The 20,656-nt window shown below is 39.3% G+C and overlaps 1 protein-coding gene across 42 annotated transcripts in view; it reads right to left on the bottom strand.

The window, feature by feature from the left end:
- LOC122562121 (receptor-type tyrosine-protein phosphatase delta) overlaps positions 1 to 20,656 on the bottom strand; it is a 2,454,643-nt gene that overhangs the window by 1,379,767 nt on the left and 1,054,220 nt on the right. For all 42 annotated transcript variants that reach the window (XM_043714668.1, XM_043714784.1, XM_043714721.1 and 39 more), the window contains exon 6: positions 14,272 to 14,313. The gene's annotated coding sequence lies outside the window, so the exon portion shown is untranslated. The remainder of the gene's footprint in view (positions 1 to 14,271; positions 14,314 to 20,656) is intronic.

The raw sequence follows: 20,656 nt of genomic DNA, 5'->3' as shown, positions 1-20,656 counted from the left end.
AATCCTTCTGCCAAACTTTTATCCACTCAATTAATTGATCTGAATTCCACTCTCGACTACGTCCTCTTGATAACTTACATTGTAGTTCACTTTGTTTTATCAGCAAATTTAATTTGTGGTAGATTCAGTTTCTTCATCTAAGCTATTCATATAGATTGTAAACATTTGTGATCCCAGCATTTGAAATCCATGATAAACATGTTACGTCCTATAGCATGGCCTGATATTTTGTGAAGTCACCTTTGATATAACATCTTATCAAGTGCCTTTCAGAAATCCAAGCATACCTGATTCATAGATTTTCCTTTAATCCACCTTTTTTGTTACTTCCTCAAAAAATTCTAATACATTAGTCAAACACAATTTCCTTTCACAAAACCATGAATCTGATTATATTATGGTTTTATGAAGGTGCTGCTATTACCTTCTTAACAACATTCAATAGGCCTGTTGTTTCAGCGTTCTGTCTACTTCCTCACTGAATCCCGAGGTGGAGGTACCAGTGTTTGACTGGGATGGACAAGGTCAAAAGTCACACAACATCACATTATGGTCCAACAGGTTTATTTGAAATCACAAGCTTTTGGAGCACTGCTCTATCATCAGGTGATGAAGTTAAAAATTACACAACACCAGCTTATAGTCCAACAGGTTTAATTGGAAGCCAGTTGTGTGATTTTTAACTTTGTACACCCCAGTCCAACAACGGCATCTCCAAATCAGGTGATGAAGGGCTCCTTCACCTGATGAAAGAGCAGCTTTCTGAAAGCTTGTGATTTCAAATAAATCTGTTGAACTATAACCTGGTGTCATGTGACTTCTGATGTTGTTCAATCACAAGACTGACTCGTGGGATGGCAGGAGTGACATATAAAGAGAAACTGGATGAGTCAGGGCTATATTCACTGATGTTTAAAAGAATGAGAGGGGATCTCATAGAAATGAATAAAATCTTAACATAACTGGGCAGGGTAAACACAGGAAGGATATTTCTGATGGCCGTGGACTAAAGAACTATTGTCACAGTCTAAGGATATAGTTTAGGCCATTTTGGACCAAGATGAGATATACCTTCATCCAGAGAATGGTGAGCCTCTGAAAGTCTCTGCCACAGAAAGTGGTTGAGGCGAAAACATTGAATATTTTCAAGGGGAAGTCCGATATAGTTCTTAGGGCTAAAGGGATCAGAAGGTATGAGGAGACTACAGGAACATGGTACAAAGTGGATGATTACCCAAAATAGTATTGAATAGCAGAGCAGATGGGAAGGATTGAATGGCAAACTCTGGCTCTTATTTTTAACATTTTTATGAAATCAACTTGTTACATTTGCAATTTTTCATTCGGCTGAAACCTTTCCTGGATCTAGGAAATTTTGGAAGATCATAATCTATGCATGTATTGTTTCTCCATCCACTTTTTTTGAGATCCTAGAATGAAGGGATGGAACCTCATCAGCTTCAGTTTTTATTCCCCTGATGATAGTGATCACTTCAAACTCTGATTTTCAAGCATTCTAAGTTTGCCTGGTGCTGCCCAGGTGTGGTTTTCCACACTCCTCAGTACAGCAGGGTTGATCCCTTGATCTAATGGTCATAACAGAACCTAGGCAATGAGGTTATATATTGTGGCTAAAAATAATTCTGCAGATGATATCCCATAATTATCCTGTGAATGCCCAGCCTGGAGCTGCAACATCTGTTCATAATCTTCCTACATAGCAAAGTGGGAGTGCCATAGAACACAACGGAAGATATACATGGTCTTAAGTCTCCACAAGGAATGTGTATCAGTCACTCTTATTAATATTGTCATGAATGTATGCATCTGTGACAGGGCAGAATGGTGATGAAGGGTTAAAGAAATATATTTTTCCCTCTTGTTGGTTCTCTAACCACCTGCCTCAGAGACCAGAATGTCAGGTATGTCCTTCAGAACTCTTGGTGATAGGCATTGAAGTTACCCACTCAGAGCAAATTCTCTACCATGCCACTTTGAGGACTTCCTCCATTTGTAATGAACAGAAGAAAGACTGATTTATCAGCTGAAGGCAGATTTTGATTAGATTACATTACAGTGTGGAAACAGGCCCTTCGGCCCAACAAGTCCACACCGACCCGCCGAAGCGAAACAAACCCATACCCCTACATTTACCCCTTACCTAACACTACGGGCAATTTAGCATGGCCAATTCACCTGGCCTGCACATTTTTGGATTGTGGGAGGAAACCGGAGCACCCGGAGGAAACCCACGCAGACACGGGGAGAACGTGCAAACTCCACACAGTCAGTCGCCAGAGGTGGGAATTGAACCCGGGTCTCTGGCGCTGTGAGGCAGCAGTGCTAACCACTGTGCCACCGTGCCGCCCACAAGGGGGCATTGTTGAAAGACAACAATGAACTAGATGTGGCAGTTCTTGGTAGTGGAAAGCTCATCCAGTCTGGATGGGATGTGAACAGACACAAATATGTACAAAGACCAAGAGATGGCCACTTAGCCCTTATAATCTACTTCATTCAATAAAATCATGGTTAATCTGATTTTAACCTCATAATCCTGATATTCCTGTATACCCTGATAATCTTTCATCCCTTTGATAATCACAAATATATCTGTAAAAATCATTAAAGACTCTGTTAAAAATCACACAACACCAGGTTTACTTGGAAGCACTAGCTTTTGGAGCGCTACTCCTTCATCAGGTGCTTGTGGAATATAAGATCATAAGACAAAGAACTTATAGCAAAAGTTTACAATATGATGCAACTAAAATTATATGTTGAAAAAGATCTGGATTGTTTGTTAAATCTCTCAGCTTTTAGAATGACCATGTTGGTTTCAGTTCTTCCATATGTAAATCCCAGAACCTTTTTTAAAGTTGCATTCTCAAGTGAACCTTAACAATAAGTGCCATGTCAGCTCAGATAATGCACTGAAGGTGAAAGGTTAAAGCCTGTCTGTCTGTGTCCCAATGTTCAGAGTGATTCTATTTCCTAAAGTCCACTTTGGAGGATGGTCATCTAAAGGTCCAAGGCCAAATGTCCTGGACCGTTACATTCACTATCTTTTGAGGAAAGGAATTCCAAAGACTCGAAACTTTTAGAGGAAAAACATAGTTCCTTCATTCCTCAGAAATGGGGCACCCCATATTTTCTAAACCATGACCCTTAGTTCTCAGTTCTGCCACAAGTTGAAAAATTCTTTCAACTGCCACCTGGTCAAATTGCCTCAGATTCTTAAATATTTCAATTAAGTCACCTCTTACTCTTCCTAAACTCCAGACTATTTTGGCTTGTACTTCAGGTGCAGTCTCACCAATGTCCTGTAGAATTGAAGTATCCTGCCGGGCCAAGATTAGAGTGGTGCTGGAAAAGCACAACAGGCCAAGCAGATTCTGATGAGCAGGAAAATCAATGTTTCGGGCAAAGCCCTTCATCAGGAATAAGGCTTCAATCATGATGAAGGGCTTTTGCCCGAAACATCGATTTTCCTGCTCCTCAGATGCTGCCAGACCTGCTGTGCTTTTCCAGCACCACTTTAATCTTGACTCTAATCTCCAGTATCTGCAGAAACTAATTCTGCCTTGAAGCATAAGCTCCCTACTCTTGCATTCAATTCCATTCGCAATAATACATAACGTTCTATTAGTAACACCCTACATACCTGATAGAAATATGACTGAAAATCAGAGAGGCTCTGGCTCCAACAGTCAACTTTCTCTATTTATTGGGGTGGCACGAAAGAGCTGGAGGACTACAAAAGCTGGACTCTTGCTCAACAAATGTGCAATAGGTAAGTCCAGCAACTTCAGTCCATTCTGCCAAATTTCAGCAACTACAAAATCAAGTATACTTGGAAAAATATGGGTTACTTAATGAAATTCAACATTAACGTATTCAACGTATTATGGTTTGATATCTGAGGAAGTTTTAGATTGTACGACTGATAGGAATGCATTTGATGTTGTGTAAATGGATTTGCAAAAAAATGGTTTAACAAAATACTGCATAGTAGACAGAAAAATTATGGCCATTGAGATTGAAGGGGCACTACAAGCACAGATATAACTTTTACCAAGGCTAAAAAGCAGAGTGTAGTGGTGAATGCACTGTTTGTAGTTCAAATTGGGAGAGAAGCACAAAGTGTTCCATTGTAGTTCTGATGTTTATGAGTGACCTGAACTTTGGACCTAAGACCACTTATTCCCAAGTTGCATGAGGCATAAAACATGACAAAGTAATCAAGAGTAATGAGGACAACCACAGAATTCAGGCAGGCATAGACAGGTTGGGGAAATGAATCAAAACTCAAAAACAGTTGTTCAAATAAAGTTCAGTGTACATTCTGGAGCCAAGTTCCATTGTCTTTCAAAGCTGGCTAAATTGTAAGTAGGCCTGCACCTCTCAAATTTGTAAAGGTATTAAACATGTGAATTAAGGATGAGATGCAAATATTTTGATGCTGACTCAGCTGCCTTGTTTCAATATCTCTTGAGAAAATAATTGTAATTTTAATGCATTAATTATGGGACTCAAGAACATTGCCTCAATCTGTGGTCAGGTGACCACTGCAGTCATTTTATACCGAAGTTTAATTTTTTAAAATGACCATTTTAGTCCATGAAAGGTCTCGTGTTTCACAACCAGATGAGGGAAGTTAAAATTTGATATTTCATACTTAGCATGACCATTACAAACTGTAAGCACAAGCCAGTTATCCTAATTGAAGTGGATTGGTATTTACTGTTTGTCGAGATCATACATTTTCCTGTATATCTATGGGTATTATATTCTGACTGGAACTTTTTTAAACTCAATCCATCAAACTATATTGGTTGCAATTAAACCTAATTGATTAAATATTGGCAATGTCAACATATTAGGAGGATTCATACCACTCCATCCTTCTTTTTTCTAACTTTGAGAAAAGAGACAATTAAACACACTCCCATGTATGTTTGCCAAACTCTGCATTCAAAAGCAAGTGAAAGGGAAGTTGTAATACCTTGGAAACTAATGGGAGAGGAGATTGAAATTCCAAGTATGCAAGTCCAACTGAATGAGAGAGATCATGTTAAAATGAGCACTTTCTAAATATTGCCTCTAAAAAAGGCCTCTCATTTTTGAAAAAGCTGCATGATGCATGATTTTCAGGAATTCAGTCCTTCAATCTTAGAACTTGATACATTCATTACTTTTATGACATAAACCTAACTTCAGGCAGGATAGCATCTGGGTTCATTCTTTTTGGAAAATTAAAAACTAATTGACCAATAAAACAGCTGGATTAGGTCTGCATTTTTTTATCTTCCTTCATGACAGAATAGAAAGGTATTAGAACTGCAATAAGCTGATAATGGTACCCGTCACACGGATTGTCAAAACTTTTACTCATTTACTGACAAATTGCATGCATGCAGTACACCCAAATCTATCATAGTCAAATTGTGTTAATTACAATCAGTGACTCATGCACTGAAAATATAAATGATAGGGAAAAATGTTTACAATGGAATTGCATAGGCTTCATTCAGAATGTCATTGAAGATGTTTTCTTTCACAATGGTGTTCACAGAAATAGTATTCACGATGATGGTGATTTTTAGTTATTTTAATCAATCCTTTTGGAGATGCTTTGACAAACCTCTAGAGCTAGGGACACTACCATTGGCCAGAAGAAACACTCTCAAATGCTGTACACTACCTTGCAATTAAACCCAACTCTCAAGAACAGGAAACTTGGGCAACAGTGATGCAGATATCTATCCAAGTATTAATGAGTTCTGAGACTGCTCAGCTTCTGAGATCAAATGGGTTTGGGTATTTTCAGACTACTATAACCATTGGCAATTTTAAGCTTTTCTACATTTTTGCTGGTTCAATCATAATTGTGCATTCTTTTTTTAAACTTTGTAAACAATAAAAATAGTGAAGTGACATCTGTAGTGTTTTGTGTATCAGATTGAGCAGGTGGATCAGAGGGTGAAGACAGTCCATTAAGAAGTGTACATTCAAACCTCTGCTTGTGTAATTCCAGCTATTAATTACACCAATTGACATTGTTCATGAATTTCCATTGAATGAAACCTTCAACTATTGACTAATTTAGCAGTTAACAACGGTTCTAAAGTATAATTGGGAGCTGGAATTTGGAAATTCAATCAGACAGCAAAAGATTTTGACAAAGATTTTGACACTCAACAATAAAGCTGTAAGTTGCAAATACTGAGCAAATTTTCAGCAGTAGGGATCTCTGTGACATTGTAATTAATACTATGTAAGAATAAGAAAACACCTTTTTAAAGTATATATGGACCATTATGTTATAACTGCCTTTAAAAAAAGGAATTTTGCATCCCAGTCCATTGACATAAAAGGAGTTCATGGCAAATCATTTGAAAACAGAATCAAGAATAAATATCTAAGGAGGGAGAATACATCATTTGAGTGTTTCTAACCAGGTCAGGTCAAGAGCTCAGACAGTAATTTGACTTGCCTTTTGTCAAAAATAATCTGTGATCATAGTTGATCAGATTAATGTGTGATCTTTTCACCTTTCATTCAAGAACACAAATAGCAGTAACAGTCATTCAATAATCAAGTGAGATTGGGTTTGTTATTGCATTATTTATTTTCATAATGTGGCAGAACATGATCTTCTCACCCTAGTTAATGTATGGTCATTGTTTTGACAATTATCTGTTTGCTGCCATTGAGTCAACTGACATCTGTAGAATGAGTTAAATATCAGAAAACTCCTTGGGGGAGGCTGCACAAACTATAATTCAAAGTCATAACAAATAGTATCTAAATGGTCATGCCAAAATCATATCTTTGGTAAACATTTCAACAACGCTGAAAATGAGTTGCTGGAAAAGCGCAGCAGGTCAGGCAGCATCCAAGGAGCAAGAGAAACGTCGATTCTCCTGCTCCTTGGATGCTGCCTGACCTGCTGCGCTTTTCCAGCAACACATTTTCAGCTCTGATCTCCAGCATCTGCAGTCCTCACTTTCTCCTAAACATTTCAACCATGCTAATTTATTTTTACTGAAGTTTAGATTCTTGCAATTAATGAAATATATGTGTATGCTATTCTCAAGGAGGAGCTATAAATATTTTTCACCAAAGCTTCTACTTTAGGAATTGATTCATGTTAGTTTTGGTGCTTTTGCACCATTTCTCAGTGTCTTGAGGCCTAGGTTTAGTTATTGTTGCAAAGCCAAACAAATAGTAAACATTGCATTAAAATGTGATGCACACTGCACATAAGCACTGAAGTTTCAGATAGTTAAATGAATGAAAGTGAAGTACCTGGAAACTTACTGAAGCTATATCCTTCTCATAACTAACACTGTGTGTTTAGGTTTATCAATTTTTTAAAAAAATCTAGCAAAAGTAACTCACATCAATTTTGTGTGAGATGAGACCCAAGTTGTTAACTTTAAATTTCTGCTAAACAAATTGTCCATGAAAAACATGTGCAGTGTGCCACGCTGTGGTCACCTCATTAAGCACAGTAGCTCAGTAATAACCTGTGCTGTTTACTCAGGTTGCAACAGAATCCTTGGTGAACACTTCTTGACAAACTTGTTTATCAATAATCAGCTTCAAAAATAAATGTGTTACAAACATGCCCAAGTTTTGACTTGTGGCATTTGATTAACTGAAATAAATCCCTTCATGACCATCCCAAATGCCACTTTCTCCAGGGCATTGTTTCTGATTTGAAAATATTCACTGACAGACAGAATGCAATACATTTGACTTCAGCTCTTATCTGAAAGAAGGGCAATATCTCAGCTTGCAGCTGAGCAGGTAGACGTAAACTAAAACTGAAGTTAAAAAGTAAAAAATGGGGAAAGAGAACAAAGAGAAGAGGAAGAAAGTAGTCAAGTAAACTTTAATGAAAAAAAAACTTAAAACTGCGTACAGCTGTGTATTTTTACTCTTTGTGATTATTTCCTTCAAAAGTCCTTCATGTACCTGCAAACCTCCTGGTATTTCTTGACTTCTGGAGTTGCACTTAAATATGCCACAACACAGGTGACAAAAATGTTTGGCCAACATTGAATAATTAAAAACCACCATTCAAATAAGAGACAGATTACGTAGATATGGAAACAAGGTTTTCAAACTATCAATGACTACAGATACAAGAACTCAAGATAGTCAGCAAAAATGCAAGCCTCGTAATGATTGTTGTAACAGGTTTTAAAAATCAGTGTGTTACCTAATCTTTCACCTTGCATGCAAATCTATTTCCAATTTTGTTTCTTGAATTTTCGACCAGTGGATTTATCAACACAGTGCAATATGAAAAAGTACTGTTAAATATTAGAATTACTATTCCAAATAATTATTTTATCTTTAACCAAATGTAAACCTGTGACCCAAAAACACAATCTTGCCAGAGAAAGATGGTTTTGCAATTTCCCATTTCTTCATGTCAAATTGCCTGACAGGATTTCATTTTAAACATTTCTTTAAAACACACACTTGACATGACAATCGTTTCTTTCATCCTCAGAATGCTGCATTGATCCTTTACATACTAAGATCGTCCTTTCAGAACAAATCAGCACTTTGATCAACTGCACAAAGCAGCGATTTTTACATCAGAGAGCCACACAGTCACCATCTAGTTTTAACTTTGACAGAAACATGATCGATGAAATATATCTTTTTGAGTTGAGTAATGTAAGTTCTAATGTTAGCCTTTATTCTTTTCAAAGGTGCCCAGTGGTTTTGTTTCTCCAAAAGATAAGCCAGTGGCAGATGGCACTGGCCCCAAGTGACATACGATCCAAAGGGGAGCAGCAACGTTGGCAGAACATTGAGCTTTCATAGTATCATAATCCACAGAGCAACTCACAGTTAAAAATAAAACTTATTACCTTCTCAAGGAAAAGGAGATAAGAGGAATTTGTAGCACTTCGCAAGCAGACACTGCTAAAACTATATTATGTGCATTGTGGGCTGTTCGCTGATATTTTGGACCAGGTCTCAGATTTTCTTATAGAGTTGTAGAGTCGTACAGATCTATGGCACTGAAAAAGGCCCCTTGGCTCATCACATCCACGCTGGTTAAAAAACAACCACAAGACTGTTCTAATCTGATTTTGCAGCACTTTGCCCATGGACCTGTTTGCCTTGGCATCGCAAATGCACATCTAAATACTTCTCAAATGTTCTGAGGGTTTCTGCCTCTACCATTCATATAAATAGCGAGTTCCAGATTTCCATCACCCGCTAGATTAAAAAAAAATCCTCACATCTCCTCTGCGTCTTCTGCTCCTTACCTTATATCTATGTCCCCGGTCATTGATCTCTCCATAAAGAGGAAAAGTTCCTTCCTGTCTATCCTGTTTACGCCCTTCATAATTTTATACATCGGCATCATTTCCCTCTCAATCTCCTCTGCTGTAATGAAAACAACATCAGGCTGTCCACAATGTCTTCCTAGTTGAAACTCTACAGTCCAGGCAACATTCTAGCAAATGTCTTCTGTACCCTCTCAAATACTATCACATTCCTCCTATAATGTGGATTCCAGAATTTTATTCAATACTCAATCTGTGGCCTAACGAACGTTTTATAACCTCCCTGCTCTTAAGCTCTAAGCCATGACTAATAAAGGCAAGTATACCAAACTAGAAGAAAGCGAGGACTGTAAATGCTGGAGATCAGAGTCGAGAGTGTGGTGCTGGAAAAGCACACCAGGTCAGGCAACATCTGAGGAGCAGGAGAATCGACATTTTAGGCATAAGCCCTTCATCAGAAAAGGCTTATCACATATGGCAAGTATACCATTCGCCTTCTTAATCAATTTATCCATCTGTCCTGATACATTAATGGACCAATTTACATGCACACCAAATTTTCTCTGATCCTTGGTGCTTCCAAGGGTCCTATCATTCCTTACATATTCCTTTACTTTGTTTGTCCTGCTCAAGTGCATCACTTCACATCTATCCTCCTCATTATTTGCTACCTTGCCAATTTTTGCATCGTCCACTAACTTACTCAGCAACCCTCCGACATTCAAGTCTCGATCATTCATATAAACCACAAATACCAAGGGTCTTATAATCAACTCCTGCAGGACCCCACTAACCACAGACTTCCAGTGGAAGATAAGTCTAGCTTCCAAAGGGAACTGAGGGACTGCTGTGTGCTCTGTTTTACAGAGACATGGCTCACTCCTGCCACACTTGACTGCGTCTTCCAACCTGAAGGTTTCTCTACACATCACATTGATGGCATGCCATCCTTGGGTAAGGCAAGGGATGGTGGAGTCTGCCTTCGAATCAAAACCTCCTGGTGCTCAGATGTGGTGGCCCTGGTGAGAGACTGATTCCTGGACCTAGAATATCTAACAATGAAGTGATGTCCCTACTACCTGCTGCACGGGTTCACCTCTGTCATCCTGCAGTACACATCATCACCCAATGTGGAAGTGATGAGTGCTCTGGATGAAATTTAGTCTGCTAAAAATGCACTTGAGACATAATACCCAGAGACATTACTCATCGTAGCCAGTGACTTCAAACAGGTCAACCTCAAGAGGATGCTACCAAAATACCATAAACATGTTTCCAGTCCCACCAGCGGGCTGAACATCCTTGACGTTGCTACATAGCCTTCAAAGATGCCTACCGCTCCATACTCCATCTGCACTTTGGAAAATCAAATCACAATGCTGTGTTCCTCTTCCCAGCTTACAAGTAGAGACTGAAATGTGAAAACCCAGTACAGAAGGTAGTACAGTACTGGTCTGAGGCAGCAGAAAAACTTCTGTGGGACTGCTTGGAATCAGTGGTCTGGTCCATATTAAAGAATTCAGTGGCCAACTTAGACAAGTATGTTAGTACTATCACAGACTTCATTAGCAAGTGTGTAGATGATTGTGTGCTAAATAAGTTGAAACTTTATGGCTGGAACAGCACAGCAGGTCAGGCAGCATCCAGGGAACAGGAGATTCGACGTTTCGGGTACAGGCCCTTCTTCAGGCCTGTGCCCGAAACGTCGAATCTCCTGTTCCCTGGATGCTGCCTGACCTGCTGTGCTGTTCCAGCAATAAAGTTTCAACTTTGATCTCCAGCATCTGCAGACCTCACCTTCTCCTGTGCTAAATAAGCCAATCTGTATGCTCTACAACCAGGAACCACTGATGAACCACGTGGCGTTCAACTCAGACATCCCTAACCTTTACTGGATACCACTTCTGTAAGGCCATTCGACATACCAAGAGGAAATACCAGACTAAGTTAGAGACCCAAACTTACTGCATGGATACCTGCTATGTGTGGGAAGGCCTACAGGACATAATGGGCTACAAAATGAGTCAGGACAGAATAGCAGAAAAAAGACATTCCTCCCTGATTCAGTCAATATATTTTATGCTTTGTTCAAACAGAATGTCAGTGAAATGGCGTCACCTGCCCTGACAGTGTCGACTGTACCTGTTCCCTCAGTCATCACTGCAGACTTCAGATCTCCCTTCTTGAGAACGAACTCACAGAAAGCGACTGGCCCCGCCATACGTTCAAATCCTGTGTGAATCAGCTGATGGGAGTATTCACCGGTATAGAAACGCAGATTACCTACATTGTGCAAACAGGCCATCTGGCACAAGTCCACACAAAGCCTCCAAAGAATATCCCACCTCGACCCATCCCCTTACCCTATCCCTGTAACCCCCAAGGGTAATGCACCTAACGTACACATTCATGAACACTACGGGCAATTTAGCATGCTCAATTCACCTAACCTGCACGTCTTTGACTGTGGGAGGAAACCAGAGCACCTGGAGGAAACCCCCACAGACAAAGGGATAATGTGCAAACTCCACACAGCCAGTCGCCCTGAGCTGAGATGGCATGTACTATTAAAGCTATCTTGAGAATGTAACTTTTATAAAGTTCTGGGATATACTTATGAAAGAGCCAAAACTAATATGATCATTTGAAAAGATGAAAGACTAAAGCTACATTTGTTTAATATTACATTCCATGACACTGCAATCCTGTTGCTATAAATTCTGTGTCTTATGATTCTGCTCCACAACCACCTGATGAAGAAGCAGCGCTTTGAAAGCTAGTGCTTCCAAATAAACCTGTTGGACTATAACGTGGTGTTATGTAATTTTTAACTTTGCCCAACCCAGTGCAACGCTAGTGCCTCCAAACCAGTAAATATTGTATCTGTTTTTGAAAGACGACTTACAAACCGTGCATAGCTGCCATTGTGGTATCCTGATCAGTGGATTTCTCTGCACTACAATCCATCCAAGAATACTAAGTAGCTCTTGAGAAATTTGCAGTGGGAGCTCACACAACAGACTCTATTTCCTTCATTAATTATTAGATTGTCGATAAAAACACTCCTATCAGGTTGCCTCTTGACATCCAGTGAAAACAGTCTCAGCCTATCCAGTCTTTCTTTATAACTTGAAGTCCCAGCCATGCCATCCTGCTCACCTCCATCCAGGGCCCCAAAGGATCCTTCCACATCCAGCAGAGATTTTCCTGCACATCCAAACACCTCATCTCACCAATGTCATATACAACCTCAACATAATGTCCCATTTCCTTGGCCATTGTTGAAGCATTGCCTTCCTACATAAATCAGAAATTAAAGAGCCTTGTGAGCCAATTGGATGGTGTTTCACAGTCAACCAAAGAGCCTTTTATGACTCCACCGATTTTCATATTTCATAAACATTGTTAAAATGTTCTCACAATTCCCTCACATTGCAGGCTACAGCGTGTTGGATGTTCAATTCCTGGAGATTCCAGACCAGCCCGGAAAGCTTGGCTACAATATCTGTCCATGATGGTATATTTGTGCAGGAGTGATATAAAAGGGGGAATTTTAAACAAATCAAGTGGTCAGATAGAGTTTGCATGAAAACTCTCCAGTTACATCAATGTGTCTTCCTGCAAGCATTCGGCAGCAGTGGTTAGCACTGCTGCCTCACAGCGCCAGGGACCCAGGTTCAATTCCAGCCTCAGGTGACTGTCTGTGTGGAGTTTGCACATTCTCCCTGTGTCTGTGTGGGTTTCCTTCGGGTGCTCTGGTTTCCTCCCACAGTCCAAAGATGTGCAGGTCAGGTGAATTGACCATTCTAAATTTCCCATAGTGTTAGGTGCAATAGTCAGAGGGAAATGGGTCTGGTTGGGTTACTCTTCGGAGGGTCGATGTGGACTTGTTGGGCAAAAAGGCCTTTTTCCATACTGAAGGGAATCTAATCTTTCAGACTTAGTTGAGTCATTGCGCATAGTCTTCACCTGCATGTAACACAATCACGCACATAATATGATGAAGAACATGAGTCATCACAGTCTGACCCTTATTTGCCACGTAGTAAGTTTATTAGAACAGTTCCTTCGTGAATTTGCCACAGAACACAAAGAAAAGTATTACGCAAGCTTGTTGCTTTTTGACAATATTTCTGGCAACTGCACAAAATTGACCGGAACACGAGGAGGAAATAATTGGCTTAATCGATGAGTTTCCTTTTAAGTTTACCTGTAATCTTCAGCCTTTGACTTAAGAAAAGCCCATTGTTTTACAATGGATATGAAACCATAAAACTCATTACATTTTGTGAGATTTTCAGTTAGAAAGGATTCTGAAAAACAGTTGTTCCCCAATAGTTTCATTTTGATATTAAATGACAATAAACAATAATTGCAAGAGAGAGGTGAATTCTGCCATTTTTTGCTCTATTAAATGGAAATCTGGACAAAGACCCATATGGCAAAATCACAAAATAAGAAGCGTGACACTATAAGCAAAGACAAAGTATAGTTTTCTCTGTAATGAAGATGACAGCAAACAAGAAACTGTCCTGAGTCTGACAATTCTGGGAAGATGTACACCACCTATTGCATTGTCACTATCGTAAAACTAAGTGCAGATGAAATCAATCCAATGAAGCAATTACTCGACCTGACCTTATGGGTTTTATTTTCAGTTCACTCCATGGCAACATGAGTTCACTTGTACGTTTACCCAAAATCATCAGCCTCGTCCTAATGACCCATGGTCAACCTTTGATTGAAGAAAAGGCTATTGCTTAGCAATGGATATTAAGTATTAGAAGTCATTACATTTTGTGAGCTTTTCAGTTAGATAGGGTTCTGAAAAAAGTTATTCCTCAATTGTTACATATTTTCTATGCCATGACAATAAACAAAAATTGTTTAAAATTATAAAGAAAATTGTTATTTACCATGGCTAGATGTTAAGATTTTAAAGAAAACATACCTTCCCCCAAGGTACATTCTGCTGTCGTCCCAGAACAGAGATCTAAAAAGGAAAACAAAAAAAGAAAATTACAAAATTTTTTACATTACCTGGAAAAATCCTTTCCTACTCCATATAACAGCGCAGAACCTTCTCAACTCTATGCCCCTGTGTTTGAATAAAGATGAAAATGCTGGATTGGATGTTGCACAAAATATACTGCATTCTACATAGATGTAGACAAAGAGAATATGCGTCTGTCGTCTCCAACACCTGGCTTTCCATCGAATACACATTAAAAATATCAACTCAGCAGTTCAGTATAACCAGTAATTTCACTTTTTTTTTGTAATCTGCAACTCAGGATATCTGTCAGTTAACATGTCTAATTGCAGGGTATCTAAAAAAAAAGCAGAAAATGATTATCTTAGTGTTGATTAAGAAAAGGTTCCTCTGACAAAAACAGTTTAAGGTTAAAAATAATCACAACAGCCCTTTAAATGCGGCTTCATTGTAAAAAGCAATACAGGGAAAAAGGGAGGCATTTTTTTCAAATTACTTATTTTTGACCCTCACTTATCATAGCTTCTGTCCCAGAATGGTCAAAATAAGAGCATGGAGAGAATGACCTCTCTATCCTTGGCTTGCTGCTGTGTGACAATTAAGATCAATTTAACCTCAAGAACCAGCATTTCATCTTTTGACTCAGCACTTCACTGAATTCTGGACTCAGTTCAATAATTTTAGATCACAACTTTAATCCTTGTCTTATTTTTATTTGCACTTCAATTTTGTTTATCTTCACTTTTCCTCTTATTTCCATCTCTTAGCTTTCAAATGGCAGCTCGTCTGGATCTATCAGTTAACATCTCTTCTAGATACATCGCTTATTTCTTCATTTGTCCAAATGCCACTCCTTTTGATCATATGTCAAGAAACTTTTGTTATTTAATCTTTCCTCCAGTCCTTCTTATCACAGATCTTCCTTTTATTTCTACTCCACCCATGCCTTTCACTTACTGAACATGCTAATTTTTCCAAATTTGGTGAGACATCAACAACCTGAAATCGCCATAGATGCTGTTAGAATCTGCTGAGAAATGGCAGCATTTTGTGTCTTCAAATACCCAACATCAACATTATTTTGCTTTAGTATTCATCACTGCAACTTTTGGAATCTTTTGAATCACAAAGAACAAAAGAAAATTCTCCAACAGGTAAACAGCTGCTCATGCATATTTCATGATTTTGTTTTTTCAACCTTCTCAATGGCTATTGAAGGCTCCAGTAAACTTGCATTTTGTGGAAATGTTGCTAAGTGAAGCAATTTGGTGCAAACCAAAGCATTGTCAAAAAACTGGAGACTCAAACAGTGAAGAATTTTAAGTCTGATAATATTACTTTGGTGAGCAATTAGGTGATTGGTGAATCTCAAGTTTTCTTTTTCGACAAACTGGTCAATAGTCTAAACTGGTCCTGGGGAGAAGTAAGCTTTGTAATTACAACATGACCAAAGTTAAGCATCATGACATAATAATGCATTATCTTTCATTAATATTTCTAAACATTAAATCTTATTAGTTAAATGCAAAACAATCAAACAGGTGATGCGTTGCAGCTTTGGGAGATGATAGGTACCTACATAATCAAAGTCTTCCAATTGAAGGGTTCAACTTAGAGATAATGAGCTGGAGTCCAAACCTAGGATACTGGTGCCTTGGAGAGGGGAAAGTTGGCAAAGGAAGCTTGAAGGATGAGTTTAGGAAGTGCATATGGAACAGTTTGTAGAATAATAAACTCTGAAGCCAATGAGAGAGCAGGTTTTAAAATCTCTAATGTATAAGGTGGCGGAATTTAAAAATGACCATACAGCAAAATATCCTCTAGCTAAGAGTGATCAGAGCATGCTTTAATTTTACATTTAGCTTGACGGTGAAAAATCTAACATTCTAACTCTGGAAACTGATATTTTAAACTTGTAAACTTAAATAACTGGAAGTGATGGAGACAAATTTGTGTGCAAAAGAATGGGAAAATAGGAAAAAAGGTAAGGCTTATGAACATGAGAATTAGGTAGAAGAATAAACCACTCAACCCCCTCAAGTACACTCTGCTACTCAATAAGATTCACCAAATTGCCTCACTTAGCAAAATTTCAAAATGAAAGTTCTTCAATTTTACTGTTTACCCGCAATAACCTCTGCCTTAAAGATATTTAAAGTCTCTGCTTCCACCATTTTTGAGGATGATAATTATAAAGATTCACAATCTTCTAAGGGGAAAAAAAATCATGATCTTTATCTTAAATGAGTAACCCATTACTTATAAACAGTGAACCCAAGTTCTAGATTCTCTCATAATGAACCATCCCTTCCACATTCACTCTGCCAAGACTTCTTAATATCTCATATGTTTCAATCAAGTCACTTCTTACTCTCCTAAACTCCAGTTGATACAAGTCTAACCTGTCCAATAATTGCACAGAAGACAACATAATCATCCCAGATATCAGTTCGGCATAACTTCTTTGAATTGCTCCCAGTGTCACAAATATGGCTGCAGAAATAGAGACAGAAATTACATTTGTTGGAATTTTCCAAAATTCTCTAGATTCTGGAAACATTTCAGTGAATTGCGAAATCACAAATGGGGAGATAGAATACATAGGGAAATCTTGCTACATTTGTCCAATATACATTGCCAAAACCCCAGAAAAATAATGTGTCAATCTCAAGGAAGGAGATCTTGGCACAAGGCAGATCCCTGAAATGATGAAATTGTTTCAGGAGGAAAGGTTTAGCATGTTGGTCATCTACCTATTTAGAATGATGAGCACTGATGTTCTTGAATACATAAGATCCTAATGGATTAAGAAAATTGAATGCTGAGATGTTTTGTTCTCCCACGTCATAATCTAGAACTAGGGAAAATGAGTTAAAAATAAAAAAAATTGAAAAATATAAGATACAGTTTCAGAAGAATTTCTTCTTTCAGAGGGTAGTCATCCTTTGGAATTCTCTTCGACAAAACAGGTCAAACTGGTTCATTGAGTTATATTCAAGGCTGAATGAGACAGATTATGATTTGTAAGGCAGCAAACCATGGGGGTCGGGGGTCAGGGAGCAAAATAGACATAAGATCACAATCAGATCAACCACAATATCATTCAGTGGCACAGCAGGTAGGATGGCCAAATGATCTACTTTTGCTCCTCTTTCTTATGATGTTGAGCAATCTTTTTGTGGAAGAGCAAATGAATTTTGGAGTAAACAAAGCCAACTGCAATTATACAGACCACCTGGAGTATTGTGTGCATTTGTGATCTCCTTACCGATAGAAAGATGTACTTTCCACACAATGGATGCAACAAAGGTTAACCAAACTGAACTGATTGGCCTTCAACAAGGAGAAAGTGAGGACTGCAGATGCTGGAGATCAGAGCTTAAAAATGTGTTGCTAGAAAAGTGCAGCAGGTCAGGCAGCATCAAAGGAGCAGGAAAATCGATGTTTCGGGCATAACAGAAAGATTTTTTTCTCATTCTCATTGACTTTAATTATGCTGGGATTCTTTGGTACTAAACTCTGTTAAATGCTGCCTTGACGTTAAGGAAGTCACTCACACATCACCTGTTTTATTCATTTTTGAATTAAGGCTCTTAAGAGTTCTGAAGCTGAATGCAACTGGAATTGACACTAAATATCCATGAGTAGGTTCAGCAGTGAGCAGTGAACAAAATCTAAAGCAATAACAGTAGGGTACAGATGAGGGCAGCATGGTGGCTCAGTGGTTCGGACTGTTGCCTCACAGCCTCAGGGACCTGGGTTTAATTCCAGCATCAGGTGACTGCCTGTGTGGAGTTTGCACATTCTCCCTGTGTCTGCGTGGGTTTCCTCTGGGTGCTCCGGTTTCCTCACATAGTCCAAAAATGTGCAAATTAGGTGAATTGGCTGTGCTAAATTGTCCATAGTGTTCAGGGTGCATTCATCGGGGGAACTGTAGAGTAATATGGAATGGGTCTGGGTGGGATACTCTTTGGAGGGTCGGTGGGGACTTGTTGGGCCAAAATGGCCTGTTTCCACACTGTTGGGATTCTATGATGGTGATTGTTGTGAGAAACACAATGCTTCATAGAGCAACCAGGGGCAAGGAAATCTGATTCCGAGGAAGATGGAAAAAAGCCTTTTTTTTTTAATTGCAACCATCATGACTCTAAGGTGCTCAAAAACATTTTTCAATTCATCAATTATGATTTAAAGTGCAATAACTGTTCTGATGGAGGAAAGCATGTACAGTAAGGTCCCATAAGAAGGAATGAAATAAATGGCAGAATTGTCTGTTTTACTGAATTGGTTGAGGAACAAACCAGGGCCATAAACCTGAAAAGTTAACTTACTTCCTTTTTCTATGGATAGAGTCTAGACATTAGAGACATACAGCACGGAAACAAACCCTTCGGTCCAACTCATCTATACCAACAGATATTCCAACCTAATCTCGTCCCATTTGCCATCACTTGGCCGACACAGTATCCCTCCAAACCCTTCCCATTCATATATCCATCCAGATATATTTTAAACGTTGCAATTGTACCAGCCTCCACCACTTCCTCTGGCAGCTCATACCATACATGCACCACCATCTGCCTGAAAATGTTGCTCCTTAGGTCATTTTTATACCTTTTCCCTCTCATTCTAAACCTGTGTACTCTAGTTCTGGACTCTCCCACCCCAGGGAAAAGACTTTGTTGATTTATCCTATCCATGCCCCTCATGATTTTGTAAACCTCTAAACGGTCACCTCAACCTTTGACACTCCAGGGAAAACAGGCCTAGCCTATTCAGTCTCTCCCTACAGCTCAAATCCTCCAACCCTGGCAACATCTTTGTAAATCATTTTTGAACCTTTCAAGTTTCACAACATCCTTCCGATAAGAAGGAGACCAGAATTGCAAGCAATATTCCAAAAGTGGCCTAACCAAGGTCCTGTACAGCCACAACATGATCTCCCAACTGTTATACTCAATGCTCTGATCAATACAGGAAAGCACACCAAATGCCTTCTTCACTATCCTATCTACCTGCGACTCTACTTTCAAAGAGTTATGAACTTTCTCTCCAAGGTCTCTTTGTTCAGCAACACTCCCTTGGACCTTACCATTCAGTGTATAAGTCCTGTTACAATTTGCTTTCCTAAAATGCAGCACCTCACATTTATCTAAATTAAACCCCATCTGCCACTCTTCGGCCCATTGGCCCATCTGATCAAGATCTCATTATAATCTGAGGTAACCTTCTTCATTATCCACTACACCTCTAATTTTGGTGTCATCTGCAGGCTTATTAAAAAACCCCTAGGCTCACATCCAAATCATTTAAATACATGATGAAAAGTAGTGGACCTAGCACTGATCCTTGTGGCTCTCCACTGGACACAGGCCTGGAGTCTGAAAAACAACCCTCCACCACCACCCTCCTTCAAGCCAGTTCTGTATCCAAATAGCTAGTTCTCCCTATATTCCATGAGATCTAACCTTGCTAACAAGTGTCCTTTGGGGAACCTTGTTGAATACCTTACTGAAGTCCATATAGATCACATCTACCACTCTGCCCTCATCAATCTTCTTTGTTACTTTTCCAGAAAATCAATCTATTTGGTGAGACATGATTTCCCATGAACAAAGCCATGTTGACTATCCCTAATCAGTCCTTGCCCTTCCAAATATGTGTAAATCCTGTCCCTTAGGATCCCCTCCAACAACTTGCCCACCGCCGATGTCAGTCTCACCAGTCTATAGTTCCTTGGCTTGTCCTTATCACCCTTTTCAAATAATGGTCCCAAGTTAGCCAATCTCCACTCCTCACCTGTGATTATCGATGATACAAATATCTCAGCAAGGGGCTCAGAAATCACTTCCCTAGCTTCTCACAGAGTTCTAGGGAACATCTGATTATGTCCTGGGGATTTATCCACATTTATGCATATCAAGATACCCATCACTTCCTCCTCTGTAATATGGACATTTTTCAAGATGTCACCATCTGTTTCCCACATTCTATATCTTCCATGCCCTTCTCCACAGTAAACACTGATGCAAAATGTTCATTTAGTACCTGTCCCATCTCCTGTGGCTCCACACAAAGGCCGCCTGCCCTCCACCTCCTCCAAGACTTCCGTTTCCCCGGCCCCCAATGCCTCATCTTCACCATGGATATCCAATCCCTCTACACCTCCATCCGCCATGACCAGGGCCTCCAAGCCCACCGTTGTTTCCTCTCCAGACGTTCCCAACAGTACCCCTCCACCGACACTCTCATTCGTTTGGCCAAACTGGTCCTCACCCTTAACATTTCTCCTTTAAATCCTCCCACTTCCTCCAGACCAAAGGGGTAGCCATGGGCACACATA

Source organism: Chiloscyllium plagiosum, chromosome 2 (genome assembly GCF_004010195.1).
Source record: "Chiloscyllium plagiosum isolate BGI_BamShark_2017 chromosome 2, ASM401019v2, whole genome shotgun sequence".
NCBI lineage: Eukaryota > Metazoa > Chordata > Chondrichthyes > Orectolobiformes > Hemiscylliidae > Chiloscyllium > Chiloscyllium plagiosum.
The sequence above is the reverse complement of the archived record's forward strand: the minus strand, read 5'-3'. Positions and strand labels throughout refer to the sequence as shown.